This window comes from Triticum urartu, chromosome 5, assembly GCF_003073215.2.
Source record: "Triticum urartu cultivar G1812 chromosome 5, Tu2.1, whole genome shotgun sequence".
Classification (NCBI taxonomy): domain Eukaryota; kingdom Viridiplantae; phylum Streptophyta; class Magnoliopsida; order Poales; family Poaceae; genus Triticum; species Triticum urartu.
This window is the reverse complement of record NC_053026.1, coordinates 249,646,539-249,664,503: the sequence shown is the minus strand read 5'-3', so window position 1 is coordinate 249,664,503 and position 17,965 is coordinate 249,646,539. Positions and strand designations below refer to the sequence as shown.

Below are 17,965 nucleotides of genomic sequence, written 5' to 3'. Positions count from 1 at the left end.
AAACTGCTCTTAAACCGCTTACATTTTGCCAAAAATTTAACTTGGGTCATGATACTGATGTCCATAGCTTTCCAACGGTATATAGCAAGCCCCATTTGGGTAATGTTGCCGGAAGTTCAACCTAACACTCGGAGAAGTTCAGGTCAAACAACTCAGGCAGTAAAATTGAAAAAAACGCAATTTCATCACGACCCGAGAGCAAAGTCCGCCAACGAGCGAGATTCCTATTTAAAATCGGTATTTAGTTGCTAGAAACGTTTCTAGATTACACTAACATCATATAGAACACGACTAAATAGAATAATTCGCGGGGGAAGCCACGGTTGCGAAGATAGCCCGAAGGTCGGGTTCATACAGAGGGAAGTCCACGCGCGTTACTCAGGCAGTTCAGGTTATGATCAGAATATTATTCTGATCCCGTGATTAGAATAGTGTTTTTGTATTATGAATGTAAAAATAACTTATTCTGCACCCTGGGTGATGAATAGTATCATTATATATATAGGGTGGGTCTATTCTAATAACACCCTTAAGACCTTATTCTAATAACACCGAGCTTTATTCTGATAACACCCCGCGCCCGAACCGAACCAACACGCTGATGCTACTGAACCGCATGCACCGGGTGGGGAAAGAAAAAATGCAACCCACCTATCCTCCTTGTCCCCACGCGCATTCCCCAATCCCTCCCACCTTCTTCCCCGCTGCTCGTGCCCGGTACGATCCCCACCTCTCTCGACCAACTACCTCCGCGCGTCGGAGCCCCGCCAGAGCAACCCCGCCGCCAGCGAACGCGCCCCAGCCCACCTCGCACCACCACCGCCCCTCCCGTGCCGCCCAACTCTCCCCTACGCTGGATCCATGGCGGCCACGGCCCCTCCCGCGCCGCCCATCCTCTCCTCACGGGCTGGGACTCAGGGCCGGCCAACAACTCCAGGCCGCGCCCCTGCCCAACCACCTATCTCCCGAAGGCCTGCAACCCCGGCCACGCCCTCGCCAGGCAACAACCGGATCCGGCGGGATCTGGTTCCACTTCTGCTCGTCTCCCCCTGGCCCATCTACCCATCCGACGGCCAGGCCGAGGTACACCAACGACGACCCATTCGCCCGAGCCTCCCGGCCTCCCCGACGGCTAGACAGAGGTGCTCTCCCTGTGTTGTGGCTGCGACGGCTTCCTCTCCTTAGGATTCGGCGGCCATGGCCTCCGCCATCTCCTCGCCGGACCCCGTTGTGCGTCGCCGCCCACCCCGACCACCACCCCACTCCGCCCCTCCCTCAGTCAGGGGATCCGCTCGCGCTCGCATAGTTTCTTCCCGTGCCACCACCCTCTCCTCTGCTTTAGCTGCCCTGCAACACGATGCAGTTCGTCGCAGCAAACCCCGCAGCTCTCTCCTCCCCAATCTGCAGATCGCCAGCAACCCCGCCCCCTCCTCCTTCGTCGAGCTCACCTCGACCTCCGGCTGTTGTCTTCCCATGGCTTACCAGCAGGCAAAAAAGGTGCCCATGTACTCCACCGCCAGGTACTGCCAGCACCCGGCGACCCAGTCCCCTCCACCTCAATCTCTACCCGCTCCACTCACCGATGAGCTGCCTCGCCCCTCTGCAAGCCGCCGCCGCGCCACCCCTACCCGAGGCCCCCGCCGAGCCGCCCCACCCCAGGCCCCCGCCGCGCCACTCATCTACAAATCATCACCGCGCCATCCCTCCTGAGGCCACCACCGCACATCTGGGATCAGCTTAGCCCGACCCGGTGCTGGTCGGCCACTCTCCGCGGTGGCGAGCCCTGGCAAGGAGATCCGGGGACCCTTCCAGCCAGGCCGTCGGCCATGCCGCGCCGCCGCCGGAGCCCTGGCCTCGCCAGATGGCGCGGGTGGTGCTGCACAGGGCGCATGGCCTGTCGCCGACGAGACCAGTGGTTCACCACTGCAGCTCGTGGGATGGTGGACTGATGCGGTGCGGTTGACGCACTGACGAAGTTCAGGTGAATTTTTGGCATTTTCAGATTTCGCTTGGGCACAAAAAATGCAGTTTCGCCTGGGTCTTCGCTGCGGTGCAGGTGTGTAGTGCGCGCGGTGCTGGCATGCAGTGCTCACGGAGCTGGTGTGCAGTGCAGTGCATTGCACCCCAGACCCCTCGTGCTCATCTTGAAGTGGCCGAGCACCTCGACGGCCAAAGGTTGTGCGTGCTCATCTTGATGGCTGGCTGGCACTCTCATATCACACTTGTGCAGATGCAGTTCCTGGACATGGCGTCTCGCGATCCTAAGGCTTCCGCGTGCAGTGCAGCTCATATTGTCCTTCAGTCCAAAAAGAAAACTGCAAAAGCTTGTTGTTTCGCTCTTGTTTGTGACAAGAATTTGGTGGTTCACTTATGTTAATAAAAACCACGAGCGGCATTCTTTCTTTTTGGATGCGGTTCACTTGTACTATATGTTGGTTCATTTTTGTATATGCGAGAAAAAAGAAAGCATCATGTGCATGCAGTTCCTTTTGTATATACTTGCAATATGGTGTGTGTATGTATGCAGTACACCCGATCGGTCATGTGTTTTTTTAGAAAACAATTTGTATTGTTGCATGTGGCCGTTCCACTTGTTTTCTGAATGCTTGCAGTGCGGTATGTATGTTTTGCAGTGCGCTCCCGTGGTTCCCCTTGTAAAAACATCCCCTTTGTAGAAACAATAAAAAAACCATCAGAGAAGTTCGTTTCTTTTTACATGTAGTCCACTAGTTGCTTCCCTGCGGTTCACTTTCACCAACCGAAAAAATGCAGCTCTTTGGTCTCGGCCACACGGATCACTAACTTCGACCATGTGGTTCACATAAACCCAAAAAAATTAGAAAAAAGAGAAAAGTTATGGGGTTCACTTGTCCTTCTGATGCATTGCGGTTTTCAGTTTGAAGAAGTGCGGTTTTCTGTCTAAAATCAGTGCGGGTTTTTTCCTTGTCTTCAAAAATTTACGTCCCACAAAAAAGAAATCATGCATTCCGCTAGCCCGTCTAATGCAGTGCGGTTTTCAGTCTAAAAGCAATGCGGTTTTCTTCCTCGTCTTCAAAAAATTATGTCCCACAAGAAAAGAAACCATGCAGTTCTCTTACCCGTATGAGTCAGTGCGGTTTTTCGTCCGATGCAGTGCGGTTTTTAGTCGGATGAAGTACGCACGTCAATTTGGGTGTCGCGAAAAACAGAGTGTCCGCATTTCAGTAAATTTAAAACTCCTCTTAAACCGTAAAGAATTAGAGAGAGTGTTCTACATGAAAAACTTACGCCTCGTCGATATTTTTCTAACGGCGTATCGTTTGAATCATTCCGACCAGCGGTTTGTAAAAATTTCGCGAAAAACGGCCGCTGCCACTCGTTGTCCGCCACACGTTTTTCAAAATTAACTAAAAACTATAAGGAATCTCAAAAACATTTCAACATATGAAAGTTGCGCCTCGTCTGTAGCTTTCCAACGGCGTATCACACGCCTTGTTTCGACAAACGGTTCAAAAACTGGAACGAAAATAGTACCAAAAATTTGAAAAAAAATTCAAAAACAGAATTCCGCAATTTAGTAAATTTGAAACTGCTCTTAAATCGTAACGAATTAGAGAAAACAATAGTTATTAAAAAGATGCGCCTCGACGATATCTATCCAACAGTGTATCATTTGCCTCATTCCGACGAGCGGTTTAGAAAAAAACGCGAAAAAACGCTCGCTGCCACTTGTCATGGGCCGCGCCATTTTCTAAACTGCTCTTAAACCATGAGGAATCTCGAAAAGTGTTCAACATGGCGAAGTTGCGCCTAATCCATAGATTTCCAACGGTATATTATACGCTTCGTTCCGATAAACGGTTAAAAAATTAGAGCAAAAACAGTACAAAAAAAAACACTGCGTACAGTTTTTTACGACACGAAGTTCACTGGTCTCTGTAATGCAGTGCTCTAGATAAAGAAAGTGCAGTGCCCTCGCGTTGAGCATGCAGTGCGGAAGTGTTATCAGAATAGTTATTCTGATAATATTATCAGAATAGACCGTCTGTATATATATACACAATAGTGCGGAGCATCTCTCGCGATATTCTTCACCCTGGTTGAGAAATAGTTATTCTTCACCCCCTCTTTATTTTGACATCAATGCAACGTATTTTTACGTTTTTTAAATTTTGTCTTATTTCATACATAAAAAGAGAACGTAAGAAAATATATACTCACCGTAAAAAATATTTTATGTTACGTAAAATTATGAATGTAAGTACATAGTGTAAAACATATATAAAATATGATTTTTCTGCTCTTATAATCTTTTTTTATTTTTTATACCAAAATTTACATATTGAATCAATATGCATGTAACTATTTATATTGTAAACATAATTTATTTAGGAAGCGATCATAAGATTACCTCGGGTGAAGAATAATTTATTCTGCACCCTGGATGATGAATATATATATATATATATATATATATATACTATTCATCACACAGAATAAGTTATTTTTCACCCGATGTAATCTTACGATCATTTCATAATTAAATTACATTTCGAGTTCAAATACTTACATTCCTATTGATTCACTACGTAAAATTTGGCGTAAGAAAATAAAAATATAGGTCATAAGACAAAAAAATTACAGTTTATGTATATTTTACACGATGTTTTTATGTTTGTAATTTTACATAACATAAAATATTTTTTACGACGATTATATATTTTCTTACGGTCTCTTTTTACGTTGGAAATAAGACAAACTTACGGTACATAAAATTATGGTGCATTGATGTTAAATAGAGGGGGGATGAGGAATAAATATTCCTCACCCAGAGTGACATCAATGCACTGTATTTTTATGTCTTGTAAGTTTTGTCTTATTTCATACATAAAAAAAGAACATAACAAAATATGTACTCGCCGTAAAAATATTTTATGTTACGTAAAATTATGAATGTAAAAATATAGTGTAAAACATACATAAAATGTGATTTTTCCGGTTTATAACCTATATTTTGTTTTTATACCAAATTTTACATATTGAATCAGTTTGCATGTAACTATTTATATTCTAAACATAATTTATTTAGGAAGCAATCGTAAGATTACCTTGGGTGACGAATAACTTATTCTGCACCCTGAGTGATGAATAGTAACACTAATGTAACTATTTATATAGAAACCTAATGTTTTGTTAAACACAAATTCACAGAAGCAGTCAGAAGGTCTGCCTTTGTTGAATGACATGTAGTCCCTAAAAGTTTCCACAAAAGAGGCAAATGCTAGAATCACCTCGCTCTGACACTTTATCATCTACGAATCACTGGGCCGGAGAAGAGGATATATTTGGTTTCCTAGATTCAGAAAAAAATGATGCCTGATACTCACCACCATTTATAACTTCTAGTACATCGCTAGGGATTGGAAGGATCTATATATCCTCTTCCGTAATCCTCCAAGACCAAGAGCAAACTGACGGATTTCATTGAGCGCCTCCAGTACATGGCAAAGCAAGCAATCCAGCCATGCGGCATACCAACGGATTGAGCTTGGATTAACCTGACATGATTACTGTTACTCGTCACTTCAGAAGCCATGTACGGCCGCAACAAATTTTATAGATAGCCAAGAAAGATTCAGTGCTTGCTTGTCATGGTAATTCCCGGAACAACATAAATTTTGGGATTGAAGAGGTATCTCTGCTTCCTTACTCCCAAGACCGTACTTGTACAAAATGAATCCTGCAATGACGACGCTGATGAAGCACGACGACAGCAGCCCTAACCACGGAAACACAATCATCTTCTTTTGCCTGAGGTGTTCAACATCATGCAGGGGGTTCACGACACGCTGATGCGGGCACTCCACCCGCCTCCCCCTCCCCTCGGGTGCACCTGAGGCAACATGGCTCTCCTGGGGGAGAGGCAGGCGTCCGCGCTGTGCAGCATATCCATGGCGATGGTGACGCCCGGGCACCAATTGTGAGGGAAGGAGCCAAGCGAACGAGAGAAAGATGAGGAAGGGCTCGATCCGGAAGACCAGCCCGCACCAAGCCCCGCCGCCTCAACAGGAGCTCGTCTCCCTGCCCGTCGATGGCTCAGCGGAGCCTCCACCGCCCCAGCCCGCACGGCCGCGCGCGACTCCCGCACCGACGGCAGCCCCAAGAGGCCTCCAAGCCGATCCTCGAGTAAATAGCATAAAACTACTACTTTATAGGCTAGGGCTTCAAAAAACTACCGGTTTTTAATTTTTCTCAGATAACCATCAAATAGATGGTCGGCTGTTTCAAAAAACTCAAATCGCCGAATGCTTATCTATTGACGGTCGAATGCTTATCTATTGACGGTGATTATGACAGGTCGGACCCACACCTAAACAAAACGTTAGTTTGACCGTTTGTTTGACCGTTAGGGGTGGACCTGCACACAAATTTAAAAAAGCAATCAGGTCCCTGTAAGTTTATCAAAAAGCAATCGGGTCCCTGCCACATCACGCCAACCATTGACGCAAGTCTGCCCGAAGCTCGTGATGTCGCCTCCTCTGGCCGGTGAGCCGCCCGCCGCCCACCACCGGTGATCACCGGAGATCAACCCCGGCCGCTCCTCCGCCTTGCTGCTTCTCAACCCCGGCCGCTCATCCGCCTTGCGGCTTCTCTGCGCTTGGCGAGGACGTCGGCTCCCCATGGCGGCGGTGAGCCCTGGCGGCCCTATGGCAGGCCGCGACCCCCAGGCGGCTCCCCATCGCGGGCGGCGGCGTGGAGACCTGAGTGGAGCCCAGGCGGCTCCCCATGGCGCGCGGTGGCGCGGCGACCCGAGCCGGAGCCCAATGGCTGGTGCCGCTCCAGGAGGATCCCGATGGCATGCGGCGGCGCGGCGACCTGAGCCGGAGCCCCACGGCGGCGCGCCCGGCGACCACCCAGGCTGCGAGCGCGGCGACCACGGGTGAAGCCCCATGGTGCAACGGTGACCACGGGCAGGGCCCTTTGGAGGTGCGGCGGCGACAGTCCAAGGACTCGATTGCTTTTTTAAAATGATTGTAGGGACCGGATTGCTTTTTTAAAAAAATTATAGGGGCTAATTTGTAAAAAATCTGTGGATGAGGCGCTGACATGTGGCCCCCACAAGTCAGGTAATAGTCAAACAAACGGTCAACCAAACGGTGCGTTTAGTGGCGGGCCCGACCTATCATAAACATGTTTAATATTTTAACAAAGAGGATTTGGGGTTTTTTGAAACAGCCGACCACCCATTTGGTAGTTATCTGAGAAAAATTAAAAACTGGTAGTTTTTTGGAACCCTAGCGTGGTAGTTTTATGCTATTTACTCCCGATGCTCGGCCCGGCACAGGGAGGGGGCAGCCCGCGAATCTGTCGGTCAGGAGGTGGGCGCCGCCCTCCATCATTGCCGCCATTTGGGGAGGGACGTGATCCCGGTCGACGAGGTGTGGGGCGGGCGGCGCGGGGCAGGAGGTGGCGGCGGGATGGAGGTGGAGATGGGATCGAAGAGGCAGGGTCGTGCGGGGCGCTGGGCTTTTCTTTCTTCTTTTCTCTCCTCTGTACCAGTTCGGGGCTGACTAATGATGAGGACTGCGGGTTTAATTATTTAAAATCATAGGATCTTTTCACAAAAACGCGACGATGATGAACTCGACAGACTCAGCCCGTGCTTTATTATTACTAGTACAAATGCACGTGCGTTGCATCGGGCGAAAAATTAAAACCTGCTCCACTTGCCATTATGCAGCACTTCTTTAATCCAATTTTTGCAAAACGTCAAAAATAAGACTACATTGAGTATTTCTTTTTTGACCATGAAATTTGGACGTACCCTAACAATGTTTGTCATGATCTATTTCAGTTCTCATGCATTGCAACGAGAGTAAAATATTACCACCTGCCCCTAACCCAATATATAAGCCGAGTATAATCGCACATATATGTTGTTGAAACAAACCATTGATCACGGATGCACTTGCTAGGTTGCTTGATCGGAAAAAGCACTGCCTTGTGCCATGGACGTCGGCATTTGGTGTTGTAGACCAGATTAACCGGTGATCTCGCACATGATTCCTTCTCTGCACTATCTGTATCGCCCATGCACACATAGATGGACTTCTTGGGATCAACGTGAGTAGCGGAAAATAAATAAACATGTGCTTACTAACCTATAAAACTAATTAACACTCGAACAAATATGTTTGTACATACAACTCAAACAACTTTGCAAATAGCAAAATAATAGTATAAAATTGTTCAAAAGTACCAAGGTCCATTCTTGGAAACAATCCATTATCAGATAGAAGAGTGTCCAATCCTCTCCTATTACAACATCACATATGATATAAAATCAGAACTTTCAAGTTGTAGGTTTAATAAAAATTTAATTCATAATTTTGCATGTCTAGAACTAACTCATTGTCTTGATTATAGATTCAATTTTCAGTAAATTAATCAATGGCAGTGAGCTACATATGCACATGTTTTTATTCCCCTCATCCAATATCATTAATGAAATGATGTACTAACAAAAAATACATCATAAAACTCCCACACACAAAAAACAGCATAAGCCAATGTGCTTTGATTGGATTTTTTTTTGTTTATGCAGAAATGTACTGACCAGACCGAATTACTAAATTATCTCATGAAGTTTCAGGTCGTCTTCACTTTTTTTGTGTGGAACGTCTCCACCACGAGCAAGTTCCAAGTGAACATTACACTCTTGCACATATGTACTGTTGGAACTCTAAATTTCAATACGTACATTTGTTCAAACCTTCAAGCTGCTCTTTGTTAGCGGTTGCGTGTTCCAGAGGCGCAGCAAGCCCCATCAAGCTGCGATTCCGCGAGGAAGCATCAGGGGCAGCAGTTTTTTTCTATGGTGTCTTGCATGCAATGCTTCTTCACAAAGTAACAAAAAATACCATCTATTTAGTAACGGAGATCAATAACACACCTCAAGATCAATAATACCTGGTCACTAAAACATCAGAAAGTCTCTCGTGTTGGAAACTTGAAATGCATTAGTACATTGATCTTTTACTTTCATAAGCAAACTTCCATTGATCTTTTGAATTCTGATTCACCTATGTCAAGCTTCTATCCTGCGGCACCTTTTCTCGCAAGGCTGAATACTGAAAGGTAGACATGAAAACAAATCAAGTATCCTTATAGTTTTCTAACCCATTGGCTTTAACATTCACGTTTCTACTACCGATTCTTCTAAAATGCTGTTGCCCACAACCCGTCCCATGTCACCAAAGTGGGGGGAAAATTCACCAAACTGTGCATTGTTGTGTGCTTTGGCCATTGCAAAGAGAGGCGGGCATCGTAGTAGGTAGCTTAGCCAGCAATGGTAGTTGTCGTTGCTTCTTGTCTTGCTCCTCCTAGTCAATGCTATTACTGTTTCTGCCTGAAACACCTGCGCATGCAGCCAAAAAAATTCAGAGATATAAAATGACAGTAGAGGGATTGTACGCCATGCCACCCTTAGGCCGCCTCCTGTGCCATTTTCAAACCTCCGCATGGCTTAACTGCTCCGGCAACGCCCTCCTAGAGGGAGGAAAAACAGAGAGAGGTCATTTGAACTCCTTTTCTGCTCTGTTTCCGGTCTTAGCGGACGTACGCGGGCAGGGCCAACACAGGGTCGCAGCTATAGGAGGCGCGCTTCAGTTCGACGGCGGTTCACTCAACATTGTTGTAGATAACAAGATCTTCTCCCCCTCCGATGATGCGCCTGACCCGCTGCTCCAGGGAGGTCGCATCCCGCTGTGGAGGACGACCAAAGTCTCTGAACAATATTGCTGGTCTATTAAAATAATTTGGCAAACTGGAATATTTATAGTTCCCTAGGTTGGTAGTACATGAAGTTACAACAGGATACATACCAGTCATCTCAACAAAAAGATCGTGATCACATATAATTTGCAGGAACGACAATTTGCAATCATGGAAGTCCGACTGGCAAACCCCTGCAGACTTGTCCATATACAATGACACCTGATGAACAGATGCTTAATTATGCACATCAGTACTTGGAGTTCATAAATCAACAGTAAAAAGAAACAGTTCAATCTTCAGGCAAAGCAAACCAAATCAACAGTCAAAAGAGTAAATAAGTTCAAATGAACACATATATGAGATTAGATGATCGTAGCTGAAAAGAAACAGTTCAATCTTCTGGCAAAGCAAGACTTACTTTGCAGAGAAAATTCAGGAATTCAAAAGAATAAATAACAAAGAACCAAGGGGAGGGACAAATTTAATGTGGCAGGCTTCATTACCATCTCAAAAACTTGGCGTGGCTCAATGATTGATAAAGGGTCCTAACAGAAGAAAGCAAGAGTGTTGTTCAATAGCTTCGCCAAGTTTAAACCCGTTTTACACGGACCAGCGATGCCACCTAATATATGCCCATGTGTTGCAACGGGAGAAAAAAAATTCATGCTCCTAACAACACAAACATGGCTCAAGACTCCCAATAGTGTACTTAACAATAGTTTGTCAAAAGTTAATAATACTTCTGTTTCTAAGATAAGATAGTGGTCTCCCAATAGTTGGTCAAAAGTTATTGTTAGCCTCCGAATCAAACAATACACATATGATAAATAAAGTCATTGCTTGATAAGTTAAAAGTTCCAAGCATTTTATTTTTAGAACACAGGGAGACTGAAGCATTACAGTTTAGTGATTTACCATACTATGTAGCTGGTTGTAAAAGGTTCTGTCGAAGCCAACCATACAAATATCGATCCAATATAAAAAAACTTAATTTGTGCGCTGCCGTTTCAAAAAAAAATTATGCCCTGAAGTGGGATATGGCAAAAATTCATACTTGTACAAGGTGCAAGCGAACCATAATTTTGATGAATGTTTAGCAAGCTGCAAACACACAAGAAGCAGTCTGGCATATTATGAAGCCACCGGGGAGACATCAGCTGCTAGGCCACAATGGGCATCTCCTAATCCTGCTCCTCCGCTCACTCCTCGATAGATACAACCTGGGAGAATCCTTACAGGTAGGTGAACGTCAATCACCCGGTCTGTTATGATTTGGTCGTGCAATATTGTCTAGATACCGCAAGAATCAAATAAAATGCGCTGATATAAAGTAGATAGCATTACTCTAGTTAGCATAGCTCAGTATTTGCATCTTTCAATCAGTGAAGGATCCTTGACTCTAGAGATCGGGGTAAGCATAAATATGGGATGCTTCAATATGGCAGCTCCTTCCCTCCCTCCCTGTCTAAGTGCAAGCGGATGCTGGGCATCCAGCAGAAACCTATGATGGACTTGATGACTGAATCCAAGCTGTTCAAGGAGGACGTCTCCAAGAGGACAAAAGCTAAAAGTGGATTGAGCCTCAAAAAATAAAGATAATGAATGCATGACAGACATAACTTAGGGTTGCGACGGATACATACTGAATAGTGGCAGTTTTAGAAGAATCTGACGCATCATTCATCCCGTGAAACATATCAAAATTGACAACGATGTGAAACCCATACCTACAGATGAGAGCACACAGGATCAAGTATGATTAGCCACAAGGCTCTTGTGTAAGTAGTAGAATGGTGTTGCAAATTCTGAACTTATATCAGTATAAAGAAACTTGGATATTTCCCTACTTATATCAATATATTAATTCGAACCAGTGTTACAAACTATATTTTCGTGGAAAATGAACTTAGAGGGTTTGCCAAATCTACCAACAAACAGGAGCAGTGATAGCTGATGCACTTCCGATCTTTTATACTATCAAAGACAACAAAAACAATGGTAACATATATCATTAGTAGCCAAATCTCAGTAGTAAAGTAATATATTATGCTTAGCCAGAGCCAAGAATTGAAGTGCTTCAGAGTAATATACCACCTCAAGAACCAAGAATCAAAAGTCATTTCCAATCAAAAAAACTCTCCTAAACACTACAGATAAGCATCTGATGATCAAATAGATGTATCATTTATAACTACCAAGATATATTTGCAACAATAAGAAAAATGTAAAAAATTATTATTGTGTATATAATACTGCCGTTAGAAAAAAAGATTGTAGGTGAGTCAGTTATTTGAGTATTGGCCCATTACTTGATGCTTTTGTCAAGAGCTTTCCGATAATAAACATCATCATAAGCAAAAAAAATCGGGTTATGAAGGTGAATAGCGTGTGTATATCTGATCCAGAAATGCTCTATGTACTACTCCTGGACCAAATATATTTCTAAGATTAGTCAGTACAACATAAAGTAGTTAGTACAGCATAGAGTAGTCACTTATCTGAACCCCTTTCCTCACGATCTGAAATAAAATAAAAGAGCAATACCTTCAGGGCGATTGATTGCTAGCTTTCTAGTTAGTTCATGTGCAATTTGTGATAGAGGCATTACAAGCATGTATCCTTATCCTGCTATATAACTGTCGTACGGTTAAAAGCAAACGATTTTGTCCCAAATAATCCAAGTAATTGGACTGCAAGATGAAGGTGCATACAACATCCAATTCTGCTAGTGGTCTTCCACACTGATTTTTTTTGTTCTTGAACCTAGCGGGAACTGAAGAAGTGATGGAGGCTGGGACCCCAGGACACGCACTTCAGCAATGGATTTTGTAGAGCCGAGAAGTGATGCCACATCTCGCACTTATCGGCTCAAAACGAAATCTAGAAGAAGCATACGAAAAAATAATGTAGTACCTGTGTACGTGGGATCGATCCATGGCTCCCATGCCCCGCAGCCAGAAAAATCAAGAAGACAAACTTTTTTTTGAGACAAGAAGACAAACTTGAGCATACATATTAGAACATAGTCAACATACTCTATGGGGGCAATTTGTGGCTGGGGTCAAGCCCTTCGTGGCCCGAGCTGGCGGTTGAATCCATCTGCGCTGCTGCTGCCAATCTAGCGCGGGGCTAGGAGGGAGGGAGCAGTGCTGCTGCCGGTCCAGCGCAGGGTGTGGACGGAGCGCTGCTGCTGGGCTCCCAAACTGATCCGGTGGTTGCCCATCGACCGGATCCAGACCCGCCGCTGCCGCTCTCCGGCAGGTCGCCGCATCGGCCGAATCCATCCCTCCTTCGCTAGAACCTGCCTCTCGCCCCCGATCCAGTCCACCTCGGACCGCTGCACCAGATCCGCTGTTTCCCTGCATCGCCCTGGAGCCGTCGCGCCCTCTACGTCGAGCCCTGCCGCATTGACCTGGACGAGGACGCGATGACGCGAAACGTTATCATACGCATCGTTTATATTTCCAAGGGCGTGCGGACCCCAAATTAGTACCACATGTTTATATTACGGTTTTGTCTATACAAATCGTAAAAGCGTATTATGACATGAGAAAAAAAAATATTGTAACGGTAAATTCACGAAGTCAATCCGTATTTTATTATTAGGGAAAGACTAGCACAGATGCCCGTGCGTTGCAACGGGAGACAAAAAACTCACTTTACTAATACAATGGCTCACATCACGAGACATGATGATATCAACAAACTCCTTAAAATCCTCCACATTGTCACGCGAGAAACACCATAATATGAGGAGTGTTGTACAAAGATCATCCATCTTTCTGTGATATAACAGAGAAAAGTGCGGAGTTTGAGTCGCAGACAGTAGGGACTCCGAGTCCGATTCCTTGTACTTTGGTGACGGGTGCTAGTGAGTTGATCAGAAAAATAAGAGTAAAGATGTTTTTTGTTCTCAGAAAAATATAGCACATGACCAACAAAAATGAACACCTTTTTATTGTAATTTAGACATATTTTTTTGCGTGTGTTATACGTAATATTTTTCTCTTGATTTAAAATATGTCGGTATGCCAAATATTAGTATTACAACATCATATCTTAATTAGTTTTTGACGTCAACAATTCTGATATAAAGAAGTGGTTCAACCGTGGCGTATGCACCTAAACAAAACACCTACCAATTCAGTTACAAACGAAGCGGTTGAACAAATTTAGACACAAAAGAAAAAATTCATCGGTCTCAAACATGTAGGTTGAAAGTGCTAGTGATCGACTAGAGGGGGGGTGTGATGCCCCCGATTTGACCGTACACTAATCATACACGCAAACGTGTACGATCAAGATCAGTGACTCACGGAAAAATATCACAACACAACTCTACAAATAAAATAAGTCATACAACCATCATATTACAAGCCAGAGGCCTCGAGGGCTCGAATACAAGAGCTCGATCATAGACGAGTTAGCGGAAGCAACAATATCTGAGTACAGACATAAGTTAAACAAGTTTGCCTTAAGAAGGCTAGCACAAACTGGGATACAGATCGAAAGAGGCGCAGGCCTCCTGCCTGGGATCCTCCTAAACTACTCCTAGTCGTCGTCAGCGGGTTGCACGTAGTAGTAGGCACCTCCCGAGTAGTAGTAGTCGTCGTCGACGGTGGCGTCTGGCTCCTGGACTCCAACGTCTGGTCGCAGAAATCGGGTAGAAGGGAAAGGGGAAAAGAGGGAGAAAGCAACCGTGAGTACTCATCCAAAGTACTCGCAAGCAAGGAGCTACACTATATATGTATGCATTGTTATCAACTGGAATAAGGCTATCATATGTGGACTGAACTGCAGAATGCCGGAATAAGAGGGGGACAGCTAGTCCTTTCGAAGACTATGCTTCTGGTAACCTCCGTCTTGCAGCAAGAGAAGAGAGTAGATGGTAAGTTCAACAAGTAGCATCGTGTAGCATAATCCTAACCGATGATCCTCTCCTCGTCGCCCTGTTAGAGAGCGACCACCGGGTTGTATCTGGCACTTGGAAGGGTGTGTTTTATTAAGTATCCGGTTCTAGTTGTCATAAGGTCAAGGTACAACTCCAAGTCATCCTGTTACCGAAGATCACGGCTATTCGAATAGATTAACTTCCCTGCAGGGGTGCACCACATAACCCAAAACGCTCGATCCCATTTGGCCGGACACACTTTCCTGGTTCATGCCCGGCCTCGGAAGATCAACACGTCGCAGCCCTACCTAGGCACAACAGAGAGGTCAGCACGCCGGTCTAAATCCTATGGCGCAGGGGTCTGGGCCCATCGCCCTTTGCACACCTGCACGTTGCGAACGCGGCCGGTGAGCAGACCTAGCAACCTCCATTACAAAGGAAGTTGCGTTACGCGGTCCAACCCGGCGCGCGCCGCTCAATCGCTGACGTCACGAAGGCTTCGGCTGATACCACGACGTCGAGTGCCCATAACTGTCCCCACGTAGATGGTTAGTGCGTATAGGCCAGTAGCCAGACTCAGATCAAATACCAAGATCTCGTTAAACGTGTTATCTTGAAGACAACGCGAACGCCGACCAGGGCCAGGCCCACCTCTCTCCTAGGTGGTCTCAACCTGCCCTGTCACTCCGCCACAAAGGTCCATCCAGAGGGCCGTCGGGGCAAAGGTCCTTTCAGCCCCCAATCCGTGAATCACTCGCGGGTACTCCTCGAGCCAACCCCACTTTAGTCATTACATGTATCATGTATAAAGTATAGGTATATACCGTGATCAACTCCCGAGTGATCACGGCCCGATAGTATAGCGTGGCAGACGGACAAGAATGTATGGCCACTGATGATAAACTAGCATCCTATACTAAGCATTTAGGATTGCAAGTAAGGTATCAATAGTTGTAGCAACAATGACAGGCTATGCATCAGGATAGGATTAACGGAAAGCAGTAACATGCTACACTACTCTAATGCAAGCGGTATAGAGGAGAGTAGGTGATATCTGGTGATCAAGGGGGGGGGGCTTGCCTGATTGCTCTGGCAAGAGATAGGGGTCGTCAACACTGTAGTCGTACTGGGTAGCAGCGGTGTTGGTCTCGGTGTCTAGCGAGAGAAGAGGGGGAAGAAACAATAAATATAATGCAAACAAATGCATGACGATGCATGACATGACAAAGCGTGATGCTAGGTGTGCCCTAACGCGGTACGAGGTGGTACCGGTGAAGGGGGAAAACATCCGGGAACGTATTCCCGGTGTTTCACGTTTTCGGACAGATGAACCGGAGGGGAGAAGTTGCATGTTCGGTATGCTAGGGATGCGTGGCGGACGAACGGGTTGCGTATCCGGATTCGTCTCGTCGTTCTGAGCAACTTTCATGTACAAAGTTTTTTCATCCGAGTTACGGATTAAAAGATATGATTTTCTAAAGATTTTATTAATTTCTGGAATTTAATTAATTATTTAAATTAATTCGAAAATGGATTTATGACATCAGCATGGTGTCATGCTGACGTCAGCAGTCAACGGGGGTTGACCGGTCAACCTGACCAGTGGGTCCCACTGGTCACAGACACATTTTAATTAAACAGTTTAATTAAACTAATCAAAATTAATTAGGGGGGTGGGCCCCACTGACATACTAATTAACTAATAGTTAATTAGGTTAATCAGCCATTAGATTAATTAATCTTTATTAGTTAATTTAATCAGAATTAATTAATTTTATTATTTATTATTTTATTTTTGTTTTTATATATATTTTTATATTTTTTTATACGTTCTAGGGTGGGCCGTGTTGTCCAATGGCCCAGGCCTTAACGGGCACAGGGGGTTCGGGCGCACGGGCGCAGCCACGAGGGCACACCCGGCTAGGCGCGCGGGCGCCGATGGGGTCGGGGAGAGGGGCGGCCAGCGCCGGCGAACGGCGGGGCCGGTAGGAACGGCTGCAGGCCGCGGGGTGCGCGCGGCCAACGGCCAGTGGCCACGCCAGGAGAGGGGCGAGGCCATGGCCGAGGTGGCCGGAGCAGTGAGCGGCAACGGGCGCGGCGAGGCCAGGGGCGGCAGCGGGAGCCGCGGTGCGAGGCGCGACGCGTAGGGTGGCGATGCGTGGACGCGTCAGGGGCGCGGCCCTGGGACGGAGCGCCGTGTGCGCGCGCGGCGAGGCAGAGGTGAAAGCGGGAGGAGGGGCGCGCGGCGGCGAGCAGGGGGCGTGGGATACGGCAGGGTGGAGCAGGGGGAAAAGGGGCGGCCGGCACGCTGAGCGCGGCATTGCAGCGGTAGCTGCCGCGGCCACGGGCGAGGTGGGCGAGATGGGGAGCTCGCGTCGCGACGAGTCCAGGGTGGCAGGGGTGGCCGGAGGCGGGCTGCAGAGGCGGCTGCTTCGAGCGAAGCAGCATCGCGGCGAGCCTGGCCTGGCAGGCGCGCGTGCGCGAGGAAGACAGGGAAGGAGAGGGGGGCTCACGAGGGGGGAGGGGAGGCAGTGCGGTGCGGTGGCTGTGGTGCCGTTCGGCGATCAGTCGGCGCGACGGGGCGGACGACGGTGACGGGGAGAGAAGAGGAGGCCGGGGAGGGGCCTCATCGAGGGAGCGTAGGGGACGGGGCAGCGGGGGTTGAGGGGGAGGTCGGGGACGAGCGATGGAGAGGAAGAAGTTGGCGGGGTGGTCCGTCGAGGAGGGCGGCGAGACGGCGTTCCGGCCGACGGGATCCGGGGCGACGGGGTCGGGCCTCTCCCCGATCCAGATCCAGAGTGAGAGGGGTGGGGGGAGCGAGTGGGGAGTGGGGGGGAAGTGTCGGTGGAGTGGGGGATAAGGGAGGTGGGGTGGGCCTCCTGGTGGCCTGGGTGTGTGGCCGAATGGGCCGGCCTGCTGGGCCGAGGCCCGGGGGCAGGGGGTTTCTTTTTTTTGTTTTCTGATTGTTCTTTTATTTATTTATTTCTTTTTGTACTGTTTTATTTTAGTTTTCTTTTAGCTTAGTTTAAAAAAATATAAAAGCAAGTCCTGATTTAGTATTAAAGTTAGGCTACTGCCCCATTAACTTTGGGCAACTAAATAAAATATCTTAACATTTTATTATTTGCAAAAAAGGAAATGTAATTAATTTTTTTGCTACTGTTTTAATCACTTTAGGGTATTTAGTTATTTTAATAAAATGTGGTTTCTCCATCATAATTACCTATGCATTATTTGGTACAAGCCGAACATTTTTGTTTTAAGGTTTGAAAACTTTAATTGTTTGACTTGATTTTAAATTTGAAATTTGAACGGGAT

The 17,965-nt window shown here is 46.5% G+C and overlaps 1 long non-coding RNA gene across 2 annotated transcripts; it reads right to left on the bottom strand.

The window, feature by feature from the left end:
* Positions 1-8,456: 8,456 nt before the first annotated feature.
* On the bottom strand, positions 8,457-13,208 carry LOC125508513. Of its 2 annotated transcripts, none has more exons than XR_007283565.1 (2): positions 9,864-13,208; positions 8,457-9,784 (listed from the first exon to the last, which is right to left on the bottom strand). It is a non-coding gene; the product is annotated as an uncharacterized LOC125508513 (long non-coding RNA). The 2 variants fall into 2 exon arrangements; XR_007283564.1 differs by having other exon boundaries at positions 8,457-9,766.
* Between the last annotated feature and the right edge of the window lie 4,757 nt (positions 13,209-17,965).